The 22950-nt window shown below is 44.8% G+C and overlaps 1 pseudogene; it reads right to left on the bottom strand.

The window, feature by feature from the left end:
- Window positions 1-769: 769 nt before the first annotated feature.
- Window positions 770-18862, bottom strand: LOC148005362 (ornithine decarboxylase pseudogene; annotated as a pseudogene).
- Window positions 18863-22950: the final 4088 nt, after the last annotated feature.

The raw sequence follows: 22950 nt of genomic DNA, 5'->3' as shown, positions 1-22950 counted from the left end.
ATACCTGGCTGTTCCCATGCAGCTGTGCTCTTTGAACTTAGATAGAACACCAACATTCTCCCATTTTGGTTAAATTAAAAAAGAGTAGACTCAATGGTGAAGCAGGAGTTGGGTTGTGATGTCTGACTTACTTCCTGTTTGCTTTGCACTGATGTGTCTCTTAAACCTAAAAAGATGGGGATGGGGTTATTTGTTCAGTCTAGTTTTCTGTATCCATGTTGTCCATGGTCTGTAGAATCATCCAAGTATACGTCAGAAGGAACAGATCCAATAGAAGCATCTGTGTCTGTGAGAGGACATTGGAACATATGGAGGTCGCTTCTGTGGGGCTGTCCTGGGTGTAGTAATTGCCTGGACTTGGCAAGATGTTGAAACACACACTTATTATAGGCAGAGAATAAGATTAAGCGCGTTTGTGAGAAAACTTTTTCTTAGTTGTACATTTGAAACCCAGAAGATTTCCACCCTTTGGAATAGGCAGTAAGTGGTATCTTCAGGCAGACGTACTTATCCGAGTGCAGTCTATTTGGTCCATAAGAGGTAGGTCTGAGTGTTTCCTGTAGATTATAAGTTTACCTTCTTTAAGATCTGCAGAGCAAAGGAGAAGCAAGAGTGTGCGTGCACACACAACTGGGACACTGATGTGCACAGATGAGGCACTGTGCTTGGGTGGCAGAGTGAGCCGAAGTAGCAAAATCCTGGACACAAGGAGAGACCTTACTTGTACAAGGGTCTTAGTGATCAGACACTTAGTGTGGGAACGCAGGCCTCACACACAGGGTTCCTGCAGAAACGGGTCAGACCGGATATTCACAGGCACAAACCAGGACCTACAACAACAAAGAAAAGAGAAGAAGGAGACCTGGGTATGGGCCAGACAGAGACATTGTTTTCTGGTTAGTGTAAATTACATCCCAAGACTTGGGGACAGGCAGTGAAGAACTAGAGACCCATGGGTGAGAATAGGGATTAATTGCCCTGACTTGAGCCGGGTCTAAAGTTAGAGCCAGTGCTCCTGAGCCAGAGAGCAGCCTATCCAGGTCTAGGCTGGCATTAATCTGTCTCAAAAGGAGAAAGAAGGTCTCACCTAAGGGAAAAGGTCCTAGAAAGGGAGGCTCCATGAAAGGATCTATCCCCAGAAGCAGCACAGCTAGCTCTCCAAGCTCAAGAATGCTCTCCTGAAACCATGTGTTCACAGGGAAAGTCAAGCCCTGAGGTAAAGAAAGTGCATAGAGGTTGAGTAAGTACTGCTCACCAGCACATGCTGAAGAGGGCCCTCTAGTGGTTGGACAGCTAAGAGCAGGGGGCATCATGGCAATGGGGAAGCCTGAGGAGTGGTATAAGTCCTGAAGGCCCCCAGCAGCCAGCAGGTGGTGGTCTGATGTAGATGGTGAAGCAGTAGCTCTGATCGATTCCCTCTGATACTTGCAGAAGCCACAGAAGTTTTAAGGACAGTGCCCATCAGCAGGATGCTCATTGGCAATCTCCGGTTATGTGCACAGAAGTGGCATATATCTCCATTGTTCCTTGCCACAGCCAGTGTGAGTGCATATCCCATGGCAAGCAAGTGTGACTGGGCCCAGCCCAGAAGGACTGTGGGCAATGTGGTGATAGGGCAGGAGTGCATGGTTCATCCATCTCAGCCGATGCTCTCAGTTCCTTGCCCTAGGCAGCCAGAGCAGGCTGTGGGCTGCCTTGGTAGCAGAGGCATACAGTGGGAAAGGCCTGTCCTCTACCCTTGAGTTGGTGGCAGGGTGGTGGGAGCATCAGGGCATGTGAGCAAGGGGAAATCAAAATCCCCACGCAGGACATCCGAGTGAACAGCACTGATGTTAGGGTTCCTGCTTCAATCCCAGGTTTTTGCACCAATGTTAGGGTTTAGAATCTCAGCCTGTGCCCAGACAGAACATACCCAGCCACCATGGTTCCATGTGGGGAACTCTAGTGAGAGGAGAGTAGAGGAGCAGACAGGCAGCTGGCATGTGCATGTCTATGGAGGGATGGTGAAGGAATTGAGAGAAGTAAGAGAGGGTAAGAGAGGGCAAGCAGCCCTCGTTATTCTGTCAAGCACAGCTGGCTGTTGCAGGGAACTGTAGGGCAGAGCTAACCTGGCTGTTCCCAGGTAGCTGTATGGGTTTAGCTTAGACAGAAACAAACAATAATCATGGAAGGGCTCTAGGAAAGCTAGGGTCTGCAACCTTGAAAGCGTGGTCAAAATATTTGGCAGGAGATGGTGGAACAAGCCTCAAGTTTAGAGCAGGGGGAGACACAGAGGTAATGAACTGGTAACTCCCACCTGGAAGGCCTGCCTTATCTTTCCATAGCAACTGTGCCCAGTAAACAAATTTGAAGTCTTTTTTTTTTTTAATTTATTGCACGTGAGTACAGTGTCCCTGTCTTCAGAAACACCAGAAGAGGGCATCAGATCCCATTGCAGATGGTTGTGAGCAATTGAGTCAGATGATGGCTGGGAATGGAGTCAGAACCTCTGGAAGAGCAGTTAGTGCTCTTCACCCCTGAGCCATCTCTCCTGTGTCTTTTATCCACAGAATCAAAGGTTTTAGAGGAAAGCCCGTTGGAAGAATCCTCAAAGCAGTGGTGGATAGAAAAGAGGCCAGGTTAGGGTTGGCAGTGGCCAACTCCGGAGCTAAGAGGAAAGGCATGAGGGGCTGGTAGCTTTGTCTGCAGGCCTGGGATAAGATGGTGCTCATTTTATAACTACAGGCAACACTGAGGGGCCTGTCAGCTAGAGGACACGCAGCAGACAGTGCGAGTCATTTTCTTTTTGGTCAGAGAGGACATTCCAAGCATTAGGTATTTCTAATCCTATACATAGGTGATCATGGAGGGTCAGCTTTGGATCTGGCCCCAGATTCCTCTTACATTATCCCCACAAGTCAAATAAAGTCTAACCAATGGAGTGTGTGATCCCTTATGTTCACGGGACATTGGGGATCGTCTTGGGAAGAAGTGGATTCACTTCTCAAGGACTTATGGTCCATCCAGGTGTAGTAGATGGGATTGCATGAAGTAAATAAAACCTGTTAAAGGTGAGATAGGGGATAGAACTGCTCAGCTGTTGCACTACATCCGGGGCAAGTCCGCCCCTGTGGAATGAAAAGGGGCTTTTGGGAGCACTGAGAAGCATGTCCTCTGGCACACAGGTCTATGGTCAGAGGCCCAGGTTGTCCAAATACGGGTGTGGACATAGAAGGGTTGGTACATACAGGAGCTGATGTTAGTTTGCTTTCCCAAAATTCTTGGAATCCAGACTGGCCACCTCAGGTTTTGACAGAATTTATAGGAATTGGTAAATTATCGAGAATAGGGTGGTATCCAATGGATTGCCTGTGAAGGGCAAAAATAGAAATTGAGACATTATGTGGCTGACATACACATAAACCTATGGGGAAAGGTTGTTTTCTAACAATTGGTTCCTCAAAATATTGAAATATCTGAAAGCTCAACCAATAGAACAATGTGTTGATAGTGGAGTGGAAACCTACAATATTATGAAGGGGATGTGCTTATGCGTATGTATCTACAGAGAATGAAAAACATGGCTACCAATAGAACTTTGGAAAGATCATATCTGACTAGGAAAAAACTGTTTTCTGATGAGACAGTGTCTTCACCCAGCAAACATCCCAGGTGATTCACAGACTGTGTCAGTTACAGGTTTCTCCTAACTGTGCAGGCAAATCAACTTGAAAAGTGTTAGCCCAGAAACAGGAAAACCAGATAGGGCAACAAATGCCACAGCTACGTTTTGTCAAACTAACCATTTTTTTTCTCCTTTGGGGCCCATACAGGAATTCTTCACCCCAATTCAGAATGAAGCAGTTTTCTGAAGATCATCGCCCTAGTCCCTTAAGGTGGGGTGGATAGGTTTGGTCATTTGATGTGAAGTTATTGTTATCTAGGGTGGAAGAATATTATTGGTTATAATCAAACATTGATAAAAATGTACTCATTTTTGTACTTATATATTGGAAATTTAAGGTATTTTTGTTCCTTTATTTTCTATTGATAGAAATTTAAGGTTTTCACTTAATCACTGCATATTGACAGAAATTTAAGTTTTCATTTGAATAATTGTACATTGATAGAAATTTTAAATTATTTTGAATTATTCTATATAGGTAGTAACATAGGGTTTTGTTACTTATTTGACTATATTATACGAATGGCATTTATTGAAAATGTGATGGTTCTTACAATAATTCCGTTATGTGTAGATTTCTGATGAGAGGGAAAAGGACAATTCTTAAAGAAAAAGGGGGATATAAAGTGGAAATTTTAGTTTTTTGGAACATTCATTTTGCCAAAGGATGTTCTGCTGGGGAACACAGGTGAAAGCTTGTCTTGCTAAGGAAACACGTAATAGACTTCTCCTGAAGCAGACAGAGGTGAAAGGATGTTTGGATATAGCAGACACGTGAAAGCGCTCCTGATGAAGGAGTATAAATCCCCACAGACAGTGGGAGATGAGCCCTGAGCTTTGGTTTGCTCCACCTCGCCATTCATCAGTAAAAACACTGCATGTATTGGTTCGCCTTACATAGCATTGTAGAGCCCAACTTGTGATAAAGCTGCCATGGAGAGAAGCTCGCCTAAGAACTGCTCCTGAGGATCCTGCAGCAGCTTGTCACCTCTGTGGCCTGACCTCAGGTCGGTGGCCAGCCTGGTGGTTTCTTCAGGATTGAAGTACAGCTGCCTGGTGTCTACTTGCTGACAGTAGTGTACTGTGCCTACTGGTTCGAGCCTGTTTTCTGCCTGCCTAGAGGACTGGTCTGCAGCTGCTGAGTCCTGTTTGGTGTTTGCTCTGGGACTGAACAGCTGCCCAAGGAGATGGAACTCGATCCAGAGAACGACTGCTGAGTAGGTCCACTTCCCCACATCCTAATAACTTTTCTCTTCCACTGCATCTGCTCTGTGGAGGGCTAGAGGAGAGCTTAAGAGGAGGTTTCTAAACACTTATGCCTACAGGTGACACCCAAAGTGCCTTAGGCCTAATGGGTAACTCTGCTCCTAATGTGGTAGAGGGAACTGTAGATTCCGAGGGGTGAGCAATGTTACTGAAGGAAGTTGGTAAAATGTCAGCTACATTGGCTGGGTGGTCTGCTACAGGGTTCCTGGAGAGGGTGTTTTGGTTTTGCTTTGTATGTTCACATGCCATTCTGAAAGTTTGAAGGGAAGGCAGAAAACTCAGAAGGTTCACTCAATTCTCTTTTGCTAAAAAGGATTACAGACTTGGCTATGCACCGAGAGTTTGGGATTAGAAGTTGAATTGGTTGGAAAGAAAAACAAGCCAGTGGGAGAACAATGTTCATGCTTGGTGAATGAGACTGGGAATGTACCCCATGATGAAAAGGGGAAAGAAATAGAGTGGAAGGGACAGGGGTGCCCTGCTCCCATGCTTTCACTACCAGGTGCCCAAAGTGCCTGAAGGAGACAAGGGGCTCAGAAGAGCAGGAGGCAGCAGAGGCACAAAGCTTTAATGTGGAAGTGAGTGCATTACCACAGGTTTTCCTTGGGCCTACAGAGGCACCTTCATCCTTCCCAGTGTCTCTACAGCATGTGAGTGCTACTGATGCTGTTCTTGCCAGTGAACTGTTCTGGTGACTGAAAGAAATGCTAGATTTAAAGCATTTTGAAGAATCTGTTGTTTTGTATCATTTACACTCTTATGTTAATTTAAGGCTAAATCACTAGGTCACAGCATGAGGTGATCCCACAAAATGTGTAGGGTTTGGTGTCAGGTGGTCAACAATTACAGTGGTTGTTGAGGCAGAGGCATGAAGCTACAGAACCATCCCTTGTGATTAACAAGTGGAATAACTATTACTAAAGAACAGCTACTTGCTGATGGGCCTTATGCCGACTTACAGGAGTAAATCAGATCTGAAGGTGTAATGAACAATGGTAAGTTGCAACTTTAAGAGCTTGCGGTCTGGTTGCAGAACTTGAGGAGGAAAATCTACCTCTTTACCAAAATAGGATTCTGGAGAATTCCTTTAGAGAATTCTTACAGAGGTGTTAACTTCAGCTGTTTATAGAACCCTGTTTATAGAACCCTATCAGACTCAGAAACTAGACAGTCGTTGATAGAAATATTGTCTTTTGGGGATGCAAACACAGAATGTAAGAGATCAATTAGACCATTGAAAGCATGTAGAGCCCATGTAGATGAATGCATATGGGAGACCACTGGTATAGTTTCTCAGTAGTATAATGGAAATATCACAGGGCAAATGGTGGCTAGAGATATCAGCAATCAAAATGCTTGATGTTTTAACTGTAGACAATTTGGTCATTTCCCAAGAAATTGTAAGGCCAAAGGGTCCAGAGTTCAAAATGACAGGTGCATTGATTCTAGAGAATACGGTAATCATAGCTAAGACTCTGCAGGTTCTGGTTACTGTGAGCTACAGAGCCTTCTAGGCCACTGCAGCCTTTGACATTGGTCAAAGGATTTGCCAGTCTGAGTCTGAATGAGGTAACCTCCTGCCATTGGGAACCAAACTGTCCTGTGGATTGCTGTCTGTATGCAGGCAAGTTCAGGTACAAATCTTAATTAGTTACATGAGCCCGTGTTTGGGCAGTGGGAAAAGAAGGCAGGGCTGAAAGTTTTAGAGAGAGGGGACAGAATGATGACCAGGAAGAGATAGATGGAGGAAGGTGAACCGGATGCACATGGATCTGATTCATCTTCATCTTCTCTGTGTCTTCTTCCTGTCTGTCTCTTCAGATAAAGGAGGACATAATTGTTAGGGCTTGGAATTTTGGCCTGTGCACAATAGAACCGGCCAAGCCACCATGGTTCCACGTGAAGAGGTTAAATGAGAGAAGAGTAGAAGATCAGATAGGTGGCTGCCCATGGACATATGGGGGAGGGATGGGGGGAGGGGGCAAGAGCAGCAAAGAACAAAGAGGAAGAGAAGTAAGAGAGGGTAAGACAGGGCAAGCAGCCCCTTTTCTAGTGTCAGGAATAGCTGGCTATTGCCAGGCAACTGTGGGTAGTGCATACCTGGCTGTTCCCATGCAGCTGTGCTCTTTGAGCTTAGACAGAACACAAACATTCTCCCATTTTGGTTTAATTAAAAAAGAGTAGACTCGATGGTGAAGCAGGAGTTGGGTTGTGATCTCTGACTTACTTCATGCTTGCTTTCCGACGATGTGTCTCTTAAACCTAAAAAGATGGGTATAGGGTTATTTGTTCACTCTAGATTTTGCTGTCTCCCTGTTGTCCATGGTCTGTAGAACCATCCAAGTATAGGTCAGAAGGAACAGTTCCAATAGAAGCATCTGTGTCTGTGAGAGGAGATTAGAACATATGGGGGTCTCTTCTATGGAGCTGTCCTGGGTGTAGTAATTGCCTGGACTTGGCAAGATGCTGAAACACACACTTATTATAAGCAGAGAATAATATAAAGCGCGTTTGGGAGAAAACTTTTTCTTAGTTGTACATTTGAAACCCAGAGGACTCCCACCCTTTGGAATAGGCAGTAAGTGGGATCTTCAGGCAGATGTACTTATCCGAGTGGAGTCTATTTGGTCCATAAGGGGTAGGTCTGAGTGCTTCTTGTAGATTATAAGTTTACCTTCTTTAAGATCTGCAGAGCAAAGGAGAAGCAAGAGTGTGCATGCACATGCAACTGGGACACTGATATGCTCAGATGAGGCACTGCGCTTTGGTGGCAGAGTGAGCACGAAGTAGCAAAATCCCGGACAAAAAGAGAGACCTTACTTGTACAAGGGTCTTAGTGATCAGACACTTAGTGTGGGAACGCAGGCCTCACACACAGGGCTCCTGCAGAAAGGGGTCAGACCGGATTTTCACAGGCACAAACCAGGACCTACAGCAACAAAGAAAAGAGAAGAGGGAGACCTGGGTATGGGCCAGACAGAGACATTGTTTTCTGGTTAGTGTAAATTACATCCCAGGACATGGGGACAGGCAGTGAAGAACTAGAGACCCATGGGTGAGAATAGGGATTAATTGCCCTGACTTGAGCCGGGTCTAAAGTTAGAGCCAGTGCTCCTGAGCCAGAGAGCAGCCTATCCAGGTCTAGGCTGGTATTAAACTGTCTCAAAAGGAGAAAGAAGGTCTCACCCAAGGGAAAAGGTCCTAGAAAGGGAGGCTCCATGAAAGGATCTATCCAGAAGCAGCACAGCTAGCTCTCCAAGCTCAAGAATGCTCTCCTGAAACCATGTGTTCACAGGGAAAGTGAAGCCCTGAGGTAAAGAAAGTGCACAGAGGTTGAGTAAGTACCACTCACCAGCACATGCTGAAGAGGGCCCTCTAGTGGGTGGACAGCTAAGAGCAGGGGGCATCATGGTGATGGGGAAGCCTGAGGAGTGGTATAAGTCCTGAAGGCCCCCAGTAGCCAGCAGGTGGTGGTCTGATGTAGATCGTGAGGCAGCAGCTCTGATCGATTCCCTCTGATACTTGCAGAAGCCACAGAAGTTTTAATGACAGTGCCCATCAGCAGAAAGCTCATTGGCAATATCTGGTTATGTGCACAGAAGTGGCATATATCTCCATTGTTCCTTGCCACAGCCAGTTTGAGTGCATAACCCATGGCAAGCAAGTGTGACTGGGCCCGGCCCAGAGTGGACTGTGGGCAATGTGGTGATAGGGCAGGAGTGCATGGTTCATCCATCTGGGCAGATGCTCTGACTCTCTGGCCCTAGGCGGCCAGAGCAGGCTGTGGGCTGCCTTGGGCAGCAGAGGCATGCAGTGGGAAAGGCCTGTCCTCTACCCCTGAGTTGGTGGCAGGGTGGTGGGAACATCAGGGCATGTGAGCAACGGGAAATCAGAATCCTCACTCAGGACATCCGAGTGAACAGCACTGATGTTAGGGTTCCTGCTTCAATCCCAGGTTTCTGCACCAATGTTAGGGTTTAGAATCTCAGCCCGTGCCCAGACAGAACACACCCAGCCATCATGGTTTCACGTGGGTAACTCTAGTGAGAGGAGAGTAGAGGAGCAGACAGGCAGCTGTCATGGGCATGTCGATGGAGGGATGGTGAAGGGACTGAGAGAGGGAAGAGAGGGCAAGCAGCCCTGGTTATTCTGTCAAGCACAGCTGGCTGTTGCACGGAACTGTGGGGCTGAGCTTACCTGGCTGTTCCCAGGTAGCTGTGTGGGTTTAGCTTAGACAGAAACAAACAATAATCATGGAAGGGCTCTGGGAAAGCTAGGGTCTGCAACCTTGAAAGGTTGGTCAAAAATATTTGGCAGGAGATGGTGGAACAAGCCTCAAGTTTAGAGCAGGGGGAGACACAGAGGTAATGAACTGGTAACTCCCAACGGGAAGGCCTGCCTTATCTTTGCATAGCAACTGTGTCCAGTAAACAAATTTGAAGTCTTTTTTTTTCCTTTTAATTTATTGCAAGTGAGTACACTGTCCCTGTCTTCAGAAACACCAGAAGAGGGCATCAGATCCCATTGCAGATAGTTGTGAGCAATTGAGTCAGATGATGGCTGGGAATGGAGTCAGAACCTCTGGAAGAGCAGTTAGTGCTCTTAACCCCTGAGCCATCTCTCCAGCGCTGTGTCTTTTATCCACAGAATCAAAGGTTTTAGAGGCAAGCCGGTTGGAAGAATCCTCAAAGCAGTGGTGATAGAGAAGAGGCCAGGTTAGGGTTGGCAGTGGCCAACCCCGGAGCTAAGCATGGTGGAAGAAGAGGAAAGGCAGGAGGGGCTGGTAGCTTTGTCTGCAGGCCTGGGCTAAGATGGTGCTCATTTTATAACTTCAGGCAACACTGAGGGGCCTTTCAGCTAGAGGACACCCTGCAAAGAGTACGAGTCATTTTCCTTTTGGTCAGAGAGGACATTCCAAGCATTAGGTATTTCTAATCCTATACATAGGTGCTCATGGAGGGTTAGCTTGGGATCTGGCCACAGATTCCTCTTACATTATCCCCACAAGTCAAATATAACCTAACCAATGGAGTGTGTGATCCGTTATGTTCAGGGGACATTGGGGATCGTCTTGGGAAGAAGTGGATTCACTTCTCAAGGACTTATGGTCTCTCCAGGTATAGTAGATGGGATTTCATGATGTAAATAAAACCTGTTAAAGGTGAGATAGGGGATAGAACTGCTCAGCTGTTTCACTACATCCGGGGCAAGTCCGCTCCTATGGAATAAACAGGGGCTTTTGGGAGCACTGAGAAGCATGTCCTCTGGCACACAGGTCTATGATCAGAGGCCCAGGTTGTCCAAATACGAGTGTGGACATAGAAGGGTTGGTACATACAGGAGCTGATGTTAGTTTGCTTTCCCAAAATTCTTGGAATCCAGACTGGCCACCTCAGGTTTTGACAGAATTTATAGGAATTGGTAAATTATCGAGAATAGGGTGGTATCCAATGGATTGCCTGTGAAGGGCAAAAATAGAAATTGAGACATTATGTGGCTGACATACACATAAACCTATGGGGAAAGGTTGTTTTCTAACAATTGGTTCCTCAAAATCTTGAAATATCTGAAAGCTCAACCAATAGAACAATGTGTTGATAGTGGAGTGGAAACCTACAATATTATGAAGGGGATGTGCTTATGCGTATGTATCTACAGAGAATGAAAAACATGGCTACCAACAGAACTTTGTAAAGATCATATCTGACTAGGAAAAACCTGTTTTTTGCTGAGACTGTGTCTTTACCCAACAAACATCCCAGGTGACTCACAGACTGTCTCAGTGACTGATTCTCCTAACTGTGCATGCAAATCTACTTGAAAAGTGCTAGCCCAGAAACAGGGCTACAAATGCCACAGCTACGTTTTGTCAAACTAACCATTTTTTTCTCCTTTGGGGCCCATACAGGATTTCTTCACCCCAATTCAGCAGGAAGCAGTTTTCTGAAGAACATCGTCCTAGTCCCTTAAGGTGGGGTGGATAGATTTGGTCATTTGATGTGATAAAATTGTTATCTAGGATGGAAGGTTTTTTTATGACGAGAGATGGATAAAATACTTAAAGTCATTTTGTTTGTTCCACCTCCCCATTCTTCAGTAATGACACTGCATGTATTGGTTCGCCTCACATAGCTTTGTTGAATTCAACTTGTGATAAAGCTACCATGGAGAGAAGCTCGCCCAAGAACTGCTTGTATAGTTCCTGCAGCAACTTGTCACTTCTGGGGCCTGACCTCAGGTTGGTGGCCAGCCTCGTGTTGTTTTAGGCTTGAACTACAGCTGCCTGGTGTCTGCTAACTGGAAGGACTGGACTGTGGCTGCTGGTTTCTGCCTGCCTAGAGGACTGGTCTGCAGCTGCTGAGTCCTCTTTGGTTTTTGCTCTGGGACTGAACAGCTGCCCAAGGAGATGGAACTCAATCCAGAGAACTACTGCTGAGCAGGTCCACTTCCCCACATCCTAATAACTTTTCTCTTCCACTGCATCTGCTCTACTGTGGTCTAGAGCATAACTTAAGAGGAGGTTTCAAAACTTTTATGCCTACAGCTGGCACCCAAAGTGCCTTAGGCCTAATGGGTAACTCTGCTTCTAATGTGGTAGAGGAAACTGTAGATTCTGAGGGGTGAGCAATGTTACTGAAGGAAATTGGTAAAATGGCAGCTACAGTTGCTGGGTGCTATCCTACTGTGTAACTGGAAGATTTTGTTTTGTTTTGTTTCTGCTTTGTATGTTCAAATTCTCTTCTGAAAATTTGGAGGGAAGGTCAATAACTCAGATCGTTCACTCAATTCTCTTCTGCTAGAAAGGACTTCAGACTTTGATATGCATGTAGAGTTTTTGACTAGAAGTTGAAATGCTTGGAAGGCAAAAAGGCAGAGGGAGAAGAAGGTTCAGGCTTGGTAAATGAGACTGGTAATGTACCCCATGTTGAAAAGGGGAAAGAAATAGAGTGGAAGGGAAAGTGCCGCCCTGCCCTGCTCCCCGTGCTTTCACTACCAGGTGCCCAAAATGCCTCAGGGAGACAAGGGGCTGGGAAGAGCAGGAGGTAGCGCAGGCACAAAAGGGTGATGTGTGAGTGCACTCCCACAAGATATTCTTAGGCCTGCAGAAACACATGCATCCTTCCCAGTGTCTCTGCACCATGTGCCTGTTAGTGATGCTATTCCTGCCAATGACCTGACATGGAGACTGATAGAAATGCTAGATTTTAAAGTAGTTTAAAGAATCTATTATTTTGTATCATTTATACTCTTCCTCTGTCAAAGAAATGCTAAATAACTAGACTACAGCATGAGGTGATCCCACATGATTGGAAGGGGTTGGTGTCAGCTGGTCAACAATTACAGTGGTTGTCGAGGTGGAGGCATGAAGCTACAGAACCAGCCCTTGTGATTAACAAGTGGAATAACTGTCACTAAAGACCAGATGCTAGGTAATGGGCATTATGCTGACTTACAGGAGCAAATCAGATATGGCGGGTAATTGAACAATGTTGTGTTACATCTTTCAGAGCTTGGGATTTGGTTGCAGAACCTGGGGGAAAATCTATCTCTTTTACCAATATAGGGTTCTGGAGAATCCTTTACAGAATTCTTACAGAGGTTGAGTTGAGCTGTGAATAGAACCATATCAGAGTCTGAAACCAGACTGTCCTTGATGCAAATATTGGCCTTTGGGAATGCAAACGCTCAATGTAAGAGAGCAATTAGACCATTGAAATCATGTAGAGCCTCTATAGATGAATGGAAAAGGGAAACCACTGGTGTTGGTTCTCAGGAGTATACTTGCAAATATCAAAGGTCAGATTTTGGCTAGAGATTTCATAAATCAAAATACTTGATATTTTAATTGTGATCAATTTTGACATTTCCAAAGAAAGTGTAAAGCCGGAGGATCTAGGGATCAAAATGAAAGGTGCATTGATGGTAGAGAATACTGTAATCGCATTCTCTAGAATAACAACAGGCTGGTTCTGGTTAAGGTTGAGTTATAAGGGCTTCAAGGCTATTACAGCCACTGTGGCAAAGGTAGACATTGGTAAGGATTACCAGTCTAAGAGTGAGAACAAGGCAACTCCTTGCCATTGAAAACTGAACTGAGGTGTGCACTGGTGTTTATATGCAGGGGAGGTCAAATGAAGTCTTAGTCAGATAAGCTTGTGATTGGGCAGTGGGTAAAGAAGGCGGAGGTAAAATTTTAGAGAGGGGACAGAGAGATGGACCAGGAATCAATAGAGAAGATGGAGGAAGATGCACCAGATCCACGTGGTTCATCACAGATCGCTTCTCTGTGTCTCTCCTGTATCTCTGTCTATTTCTCTTTGGATTTAGAAGTATATAATAATTGTTAGGGTTTGGAATCTCAGCCTGTGCCCAGACAGAACAGGCCAAGCCACCATGGTTGACGTGGAAAACTTTAATGAGAGAAGAGTAGAAGAGCATAAATGCATCCGGGCGTGGACACATAGACGGGGTGGATCTAGGAGGGGGCATCAGCATTGAAGATCAGAAATAGAGAAGTAAGAGAGGGTTGAGAGAGGGCAAGCAGCCCCTTTTATAGTGTCAGGCACAGCTGGCTGTTGCCAGGCAACTGTGGGGCAGAGCATACCTGTGTGTTCCCATGTAGCTGTGTGTGTTCTCTTTGAGCTTAGACAGAACACCAACATTCCCCCATCTTGGTTTAATTTTAAAAAAAAATTAAAGGGTTGGGGATTTAGCTCAGTGGTAGAGCGCTTGCCTAGCAAGTGCAAGGCCCTGGGTTCGGTCCCCAGCTCCGAAAAAAAGGAAAAAGAGAAGAAAAAATTAGAGGCGATGGTGAAGCAGGAATTGGGTTGTGATCTCTGACTACTTCCTGCTTGCTTTGCGGCGATGTGTCTCTAGAACCTAAAAAGATGGGGATGGGGTTATTTGTTCAGTCCAGAATTTGCTGTCTCCCTGATGTCCAGGGTCTGTGGAACCATCCAAGGATAGGTCAGAAGGAACAGGTCCAATAGAAGCATCTGTGTCTGTGAGAGGAGATTGGAACATCTGAGGTCGCTTCTCTGGAGCTGTCCTGGGTGTAGTAAGCGCCTGGACTTGACAAGATGCTGAAACACACATCTGTGTTTGTTATAGGCAGAGAATAAGATTGAGTTTCTTTGGAATAAAACGTGTTCTTAGATGTACATTTGAATCCCAGAGGACTTGTACCCTATGTAATAGGTACTGAATGGGATCTTTCCACTCAGATAAGTAAGTCTGCCTAGTCTATTTGGTCCATAAGAGGTAGGTCTGAGTGGGTTTACACTATCTAGTTTATAAGTTTACATTCTTTAAGATCTGCAGAGCAAGGGAGAAGTAGAGCTTATGTAGCTGGGACATTGTGTGCACAACTGATGCACGGCAAGCAGGTGGCCATGTGAGCACGCTGGAGCAAAGTCCTGGACAGAAAGAGAGCTTGTTTGTACAAGGGTCTTAGGGGTTGAAAACGCATGGGAAAGCAGGCATCACAGACAGGGTTCCTCCTAAAAGGGGTCTGACCTGCTTTTCCTGAGGCACAAACCAGGAACTACAAGAGCGAGATAGGGTGAAGAGAGAGGCTATTTCCCTACATCAGGGGGAAGGCCGCTCCTGTGGAATGAGCAGGGGCTTCAGGGAACTCTGGGAAACATGTGCTCTGGCACATAGGTCTATGATCAGAGACCCAGGTTGTCCAAATACGGGTGTGGACATAGAAGGGTTGGTACATACAGGAGCTGATGTTAGTTTACTCACCCAAAGGTCTGAAATCCAGATTGGCCACCTCAGGTTTTGACAGAATTTATAGGAATTGGTAAATTATCGAGAATAGGGTGGTATCCAATGGGTTGCATGTGTGGGACCAGAAAGGCAAAAATGGAAATTGAGACATTATGTGGCTGACATACATGTAAACCTGCATCAGGAAGGGTTGTTTTGCAACAACTGGGTACTCAAAATATTGAAATATCTGAAAGACCAACCAATATAACAATGTATTTTCAGTAGAATGGAAACCTACAATATTGTTAAGGGGATGTACTTATGCGTATGTATCTATAGAGAATGAAAAACATGGCTACCAACAGAACTTTGTAAAGATCATATCTGACTAGGAAAAACCTGTTTTCTGCTGAGACGGTGTCTTCACCCAGCAAACAGCCCAGGTGATTCACAGACTGTGTCCGTTACTGATTTCTCCTAATTGTGCAGGCAAATCAACTTCAAAAGTGCTAGCCCAGAATCAAGAAAACCAGATAGTGCAACAGATGCCACAACTACGTTTTGTCAAACTTACCATTTTTTTTCTCCTTTGGGGGCCATACAGGAATTCTTCACTCCAGTTCAGCAGGAAGCAGTTTTGTGAAGATCGTCGCCCTAGTCCCTTAACGTGGGGTGGATAGATTTGGTCATTTGATGTGATACAATTGTTATCTAGGATGGAAGGATTTTTTTATGATGAGAGATCGATAAAATACTTAAAGTTATTTTGTTTGCTCCAGCTGGCCATTCATCAGTAAAGACACTGCATGTATTGGTTCGCCTCACATAGAATTGTTGAATTCAACTTGTGATAAAGTTGCCATGGAGAGAAGCTTGCCCAAGCACTGCTTGTATAGTCCTGCAGCAACTTGTCACTTCTGTGGCCTGACCTCAGGTTGGTGGCCAGCCTCGTGATGTTTTAGGATTACTACAGCTGCCTGGTGTCTGCTAACTGGAAGGACTGGACTGTGGCTGCTGGTTTCTGCCTGTTTTCTGCCTGCCTAGAGGACTGGTCTGCAGCTGCTGAGTCCTCTTTGGTGTTTGCTCTGGGACTGAACAGCTGCCCAAGGAGAGGGAGCCCAATACCAGAGAACTAGTGTTGAGCAGGTCCACTTCCCCACATCCTAATAACTTTTCTCTTCCACTGCATCTGCTCTATTGTGGGCTACAGCATAACTTAAGAGGAGGTTTCAAAACTTTTATGCCTACAGCTGGCACCCAACGTGACTTAGACATAATGGGTAACTCTGCTTCTAATGTGGTAGAGGAAACTGTAGATTCTGAGGGGTGAGCAATGTTACTGAAGGAAATTGGTAAAATGGCAGCTACAGTTGCTGGGTGCTATCCTACTGTGAAACTAGAAGATTTTGTTTTGTTTTGTTTCTGCTTTGTATGTTCAAATTCTCTTCTGAAAATTTGGAGGGAAGGTCAAAAACTCAGATGGTTCACTCAATTTTCTTCTGCTATAAAGGACTGCAGACTTGGCTATGCATGTAGAGTTTTTGACTAGAAGTTGAAATGCTTGGAAGGCAAAACGGCAGAGGGAGAAGAAGGTTCAGGCTTGGTGAATGAGACTGGTAATGTATCCCGTGATGAAAAGAGGAAATAGAGTGGAAGGGAAAGTGCCGCCCTGCCCTGCTCCCCGTGCTTTCACTACCAGGTGCCCAAATGCCTCAGGGAGACAAGGGGCTGGGAAGAGCAGGAGGTAGCGCAGGCACAAAAGGGTGATGTGTGAGTGAGTGCAGTCCCACAAGATTTTCTTAGGCCTGCAGAAACGCATGCATCCTTCCCAGTGTCTCTGCAGCATGTGCCTGCTACTGATGCTATTCCTGACAGTGACCTCACCTGACGACTGATTGAAATGCTAGATTTTAAAGTAGTTTAAAGAATCTATTATTTTGTATCATTTATACTCTTCCTCTGTCAAAGAAATGCTAAATAACTAGACCACAGCATGAGGTGATCCCACAAGATTGGAATGGGTTGGTTTCAGCTGGTCAACAATTACAGTGGTTGTCGAGGTGGAGGCATGAAGCTACAGAACCAGCCCTTGTGATTAACAAGTGGAATAACTGTCACTAAAGACGAGATGCTGGGTGATGGGCATTATGCTGTCTTACAGGAGCAAATCAGATATGGCGGGGAAAATGAGCAATGTTGTGGTACATCTTTTAGAGCTTAGGATGCAGAACCTGGGGGAAAATCTACCTCTTCTACCAAAATAGGATTCTGGATAATCCTTTACAGAGTTCTTACAGAGGTTGAGTTGAGCTGTGAATAGAACCATATCAGAGTCTGAAACCAGACAGTTGTTGATACAAATATTGGCCTTTGGGAATGCAAACGCTCAATGTAAGAGAGCAATTAGACCATTGAAATCATGTAGAGCCTCTATAGATGAATGGAAAAGGGAAACCACTGGTGTTGGTTCTCAGGAGTATAATTGCAAATATCAAAGGACAAATTTTGGCTAGAGATAATCATGAATCAAAGTTCTTGATATTTTAATTGTGATCAATTTGGACATGTCCAGAGAAAGTGTAAGGTTAAAAGATTCAGCGTTCAAAATAAGAGGTGTGTTGATTCTAGAGAATATAGAGCTGAAAGAGAGAGAGAGAGAGAGAGAGAGAGAGAGAGAGAGAGAGAGAGAGAGAACATGAATAGAGAGAGATAGGAGATGGAGAAAGATCTACATGGATCTGGTTCATCTTCATCTTCTTGGCATCTCTCTGTCTCTGTCTGTCTCTTTGAGGAGAAAAAAGACAGTCATGTCTTCCAATAAAGAGATACAACTGGAAAGGACTTCCAAAAGGAATGTTAAATAGTCCAACTTTGTCATATTTTTGTGTAACAACCATTTGCAATTATTCGTAAGTAATTTCCTCGATCTCTCATTTACCGTTATATGGATAGCATTCTGTTGGCTGATTCTGATGATCATGGGTTAGAGATTATGGTAACACAAAAAATTCTACCATGCTGGGGATTACAGAGTGCTCCAGAAAAAAAAATAAAGGGGAGATTCACTAGTTATCTGGGTTATAAAGTCCAACAAACAATTTAACCACAAAAGATACAGATCTGTAGGGACCAGTTGGGTACACCTCGTGATTTTACCCAGATGCTCCTGATTTTCCTCAGATGCTGGATGAATAATTTTCTGCATCAGGGCCTTCCTATGTGCATGATCATAAGAAATGCAGTTAAATGATGCATACACTCCACCATTCACATAATGGTGGCTAGAGATATCAGGAAGATACCATGAAGGTTTGCTCATTGACTCCTCTTCATCATCGGAGCCAGGCTGCTCCTTCCACACTTTCACTGGGCAATGATGTCGACTGCAACTGTGAAAGCAGAGGAGACACAGTATCTGCCCGGCTCAGCTATGGTTCTCACTCCAGAGTCTGATGGCAAGTGCTCGTTCACAGCTGGGTGGATGACACTGTGTTCCCTTCAAATTTAAGCTTTGTATCTTCAGATCCAGGAGACCCACCAATTTCAAGCAGATGAACGCTGAAACCATCTTCAGTTTCCATGTCAAAGACACAGCGGGTGTGTGATGCTGCCTGCATGAAGGTCTCAGGGTCAGTACATCTACTGCCCTCATGGAAGCTGATGGTCCTTCTCCTGTTCATGAGAAGCCTGCTGCTGTTGAGTTGGCACCAAACTTGACATTGAGGTGACAAAATGCTTTGGAAGTGTCAACGTCGATCTGCAAAACCAACTTTGCCTTTGGATGTGCTGTGATGACTTTGATTAATTCAATTTCACTGACAAGGTCCTAATGTGGACTCCATTACTGGTGGCATACTTGACTGGAGACACTGGTTTACAAGGATTTGCATAGGTAATGCTCTCTGGACGCACCCCAAGTCTCTAGACCAACGTTATTTCAGCCTTGCTGGCACAGTCAAGTCATGTAGCAGTTACAGCTAGGGCTCTGCTGTCCTTTCATTTGTCTGTGTGAAAGGGAGTCACAGGGCAAGAGCTTTCAGGCACCTCAGACGCTGTTTTAGAATGTGTTCGAGGTCTGTAACTTAGAAAGAATCCCTATCGTCAGGGGACGATTTCTTTCTATTTCTTTCCCTTTTTTTCCTCTAGAATGTCTTTGGCATTAAAGCCTAAATTGAGGATGTGGCAACCAAAGTTTTCCTTCCTAAAGCTGCTCATGGTTCTTGATACGCTTACAGAAAACAGCACTGGGCCACAGCTAGCCAGACCTGTGGTGAGGAAAACAACAAACCCCGAGGACCACACAGCCATTAGTGGAAGCTGATCCAAGGTGGCACTAAGCTTATGTCTAGGCTGCCTGTTGGTGACATCTGCAGGAACTGCCCTCAATATTCTTAATGTTGGTGAAAATGGAACAACAGCACCCGAGAGAGGTTATTGAAAAAACTGAGGAACAAGGCCAACCAATGTAAGGATGTGTAGACATGAGAAGGGAACCTGGTAATTGTATTATGGGATGTGGTTATGCTTATGCATCTACAGAGATTGAAAAATACGGCTACCAACAGAAGCTTTTAATGTTTAGATCTGATTAGGGAAAACCTCTTGTGAGCTGAGACAGTGTCTCCACAAAGCAAACATCCCAGGTGACTCACAGACTGTGTCAGTTTCTGATTCTCCTAACTGTGCATGCAAATCAACTTCAAAAGGGCTAGCACAGAAACTAGAAAGACAGATTGGGCAACAAAGGCTACAGCTACCTTTTCCTCAAACTAACCATTTTTTTTCTCCCTGGGGCCCATACAGGAATTCTTCACCCTGTTTCAGCAGGAAGCAGTTTTCTGAGGATCGTCGCCCTAGTCCCTTAAAGTGTGGTGGATAGGTTTGGTCATTTGATGTGTTCTAATTGTTATCTAGGATGGAAGGTTATTATTGGTTATGATCAGAGCTTGATAGACATTTAAAGTCATTTTGTTGGAATAGTTGTGTATTAGAACTTTAAGGTATTTTGTTTCATTATGTTTTTGGAATTTTCAGATTTTTGTTTTATCATTACATATTGATAGCAACTTAAGTTTTTGTTTGAATTGTACTTCAATAGAAAATTTAAATTGTTTTGAAGTGTTGTGTATTGATAGAAAGGTAAGGTTTTGTTAATTATTTGAGTATAGTCTACATAATGGCATTTTTTGAAAATGTGATGGTTCTTACAATAATTGCCATTGTGTGTAGATTGCTAATGATAGGGAAAAGGACAATTTTTAAAGAAAAAGGGGATATGAAGTGGAAACTTCTAGTTCTTTAAAACATATATTTTGCCAAACGATTTGCTCAGGCACAGAGATGAAAGGACGTCTTCCTAACGCAAACATGTGAAAGACTTCTCCTGAAGCAGACACAGGGAAAAGGCTGCTTGGATATAGCAGACAGTGAAAGGACTCTTGATGAAGGAGTATCAATCTGACCCCACAGTCTGTGGGACATGAGCACTGTGCTTTGGTTTGCTCCACCTGGCCATTCTTCAGTAAGGACACCGCATGTATTGGTTCCCCTTACATAGCATGGTTGAGCTCAACCTGTGATAAAGCTGCCATGGAGAGAAGCTCACCCAAGAACTGCTTGTATAGTTCCTGCAGCAGCTTGTCACTTCTGTGGCCTGACCTCAGGTCAGTGGCCAGCCTGGTGGTTTCTTCAGGATTGAAGTACAGCTGCCTGGTGTCTGCTTCCTGAAAGGACTGGATTATGGCTGCTGGTCGAGCCTGTTTTCTGCCTGCCTAGAGGACTGGTCTGCAGCTGCTGAGTCCTGTTTGGTGTTTGCTCTGGGACTGAACAGCTGCCCAAGGAGATGGAACTCAATCCAGAGAAAGACTGCTGAGCAGGTCCACTTCCCCACATCCTAATAACTTTTCCCTTCCACTGCATCTGCTCTGTGGCGGGCTAGAGGAGAGCTTAAGAGGAGGTTTCAAAACACTTACGCCTACCAGTGACACCCAAAGTGCCTTAGGCATAATGAGTAACTCTGCTCCTAATGTGGTTGAGGGAACTGTAGATTCTGAGGGGTGAGCAATGTTACTGAAGGAAATTGGTAAAATGGCAGCTGCAGTTGCGGGTAGTATCTTACTCTATGTTCCTGGAGGGGGATTTTTGGTTTTCCTTTGTATGTTCACATGCTATTCTAAAATTTGGAGAGAAGGTCGAAAACTCAGAAGTTTCACTCAATTCTCTTCTGCTAGAAAGGACTGCAGACTTTGTAATGCACATAGAGATTTCAACTAGAAGTTGAAATGCTTGGAATGCAAAAAGTCAGGGCGAGAACAAGGTTCAGGCTTGGTGAATGAGACTGGTAATGAATGTACCCCATGATGAAAAGGGGAAAGAAATAGACTGGAAGGGACAGGGCTGCCCTGCCCTGCTCCCCATGCTTTCACTACCAGGTGCCCAAATGCCTCAGGGAGACAAGGGGCTGGGAAGACCAGGAGGCAGCACAGGTACAAACTGGTAATGTATAAGTGAGTGCATTACCACAGGTTTTGCTTGGGCCTCCAGAGGCACCTTCATCCTTCCCAGTGTCTCTGCAGCATGTGCCTGCTACTGGTGCTATTCCTGCCACTGAGCTGACCTGGTGACTGATAGAAATGCTAGATTTAAAGCATTTTGAAGAATCTGTTGTTCTGTATCATTTACATTCTTCCTATATTAATGAAACACTAAATAACTAGACCACAGCATGAGGTGATCCCACAAGATTGGATGGAAGGGGTTGGTGTCAGCTGTTCAACAATTACTGTGGTTGTGGTGGTAAAGGCATGAAACTACAGAACCCGCCCTTGTAATTTCTCAAGTGGAATAACTTATTAAAGAACAACTACTTGGTGAAGGATGTTATGCTGACTTACAGAACCAAATCAGATCTGAGGGTGTAATTGAACAATGTTGTGTTACAACTTTAAGAGCCTGGGGTCTGGTTGCAGAACCTGAGGAGGAAAATCTACCTCTTTACTAAAATAGGATTCTGGAGAATTCCTTTAGAGAATTCTTACAGAGGTTAAGTTCAGCTGTTTATAGAACCCTATCATACTCAGAAACTAGACAGCCATTGATAGAAATATTGGCTTTTGGGGATGTAAACACAGAATGTAAGAGAGTAATTAGACCATTGAAATCATGTCGAGCCCTATAGATGAATGCATAAGGGAGACCACTGGTATAGGTTCTCAGGAGTATAATGCAAATATCACAGGGCAAATGGTGGCTACAGATATCAGCAATCAAAATGCTTGATGTTTTAACTGTAGACAATTTGGTGATTTCCCAAGAAATTGTAAGGCCAAAGATTCCAGAGTTCACAATGACAGGTGCATTGATTCTAGAGAATACGGTAACCGTACCTAAGACCTTGCAGGTTCTGGTTACTGTGAGCTACAGAGCCTTCTAGGCCACTGCAGCCTTTGACATTGGTCAAAGGATTTGCCAGTCTGAGTCTGAATGAGGTAACCTCCTGCCATTGGGAACCAAACTGACCTGTGGATTGCTGTCTGTATGCAGGTGAGGCCAGGTACAAATCTTAATTAGTTACATGAGCCTGTGATTGGGCAGTGGGAAAAGAAGGCAGGGCTGAAAGTTTTAGAGAGGGGACAGAAAGATGACCAGGAAGAGATAGGAGATGGAGGAAGATGAACCGGATGCACATGGATCTGAGTCATCTTCATCTTCTCTGTGTCTTCTTCCTGTCTGTCTCTTCAGATGAAGGAGGACATAATTGTTAGGGGTTCCAATTTTGGCTTGTGCCCTCACAGAACATGCCAAGCCATCATGGTTCAGGTGAAGAGGTTAAATGAGAGAAGAGTAGAAGAGCAGATTGGTGGCTGGCCATGGACATATGGGGGGAGGGATGGGGAAGGGGACAAGAGCAGCTATGAACAAAGACTAAGGGAAGTAAGAGAGGGTAAGACAGGGCAAGCAGCCCCTTTTCTAGTGTCAGGCATACCTGGCTATTGCCAGGCAACTGTGGGTAGTGCATACCTGGCTGTTCCCATGCACCTGTGCTCTTTGAGCGTAGAACACCAACATTCTCCCATTTTGGTTTAATTAAAAAAAAAAATAGTAGACTCGATGGTGAAGCAGGAATTGGGTTGTGATCTCTGACTTACTTCCTGTTTGCTTTGCGGCGATGTGTCTCCAGAACCTAAAAAGATGGGGATAGGGTTATTTGCTCAATCTAGAGATGCTGACTCCCTGTTGTCTATGGTGTGTGGAACCAACTGAGTATAGTTCAGAAGTAACCGATCCAATAGAAGCATCTGTGT

The sequence above is a fragment of the Rattus norvegicus genome, chromosome 6 (genome assembly GCF_021556685.1).
Source record: "Rattus norvegicus strain SHRSP/BbbUtx chromosome 6, alternate assembly SHRSP_T2T, whole genome shotgun sequence".
Classification (NCBI taxonomy): domain Eukaryota; kingdom Metazoa; phylum Chordata; class Mammalia; order Rodentia; family Muridae; genus Rattus; species Rattus norvegicus.
Note: the sequence above shows the minus strand (reverse complement) of the source record. Positions and strands in the feature narration are given on the sequence as shown.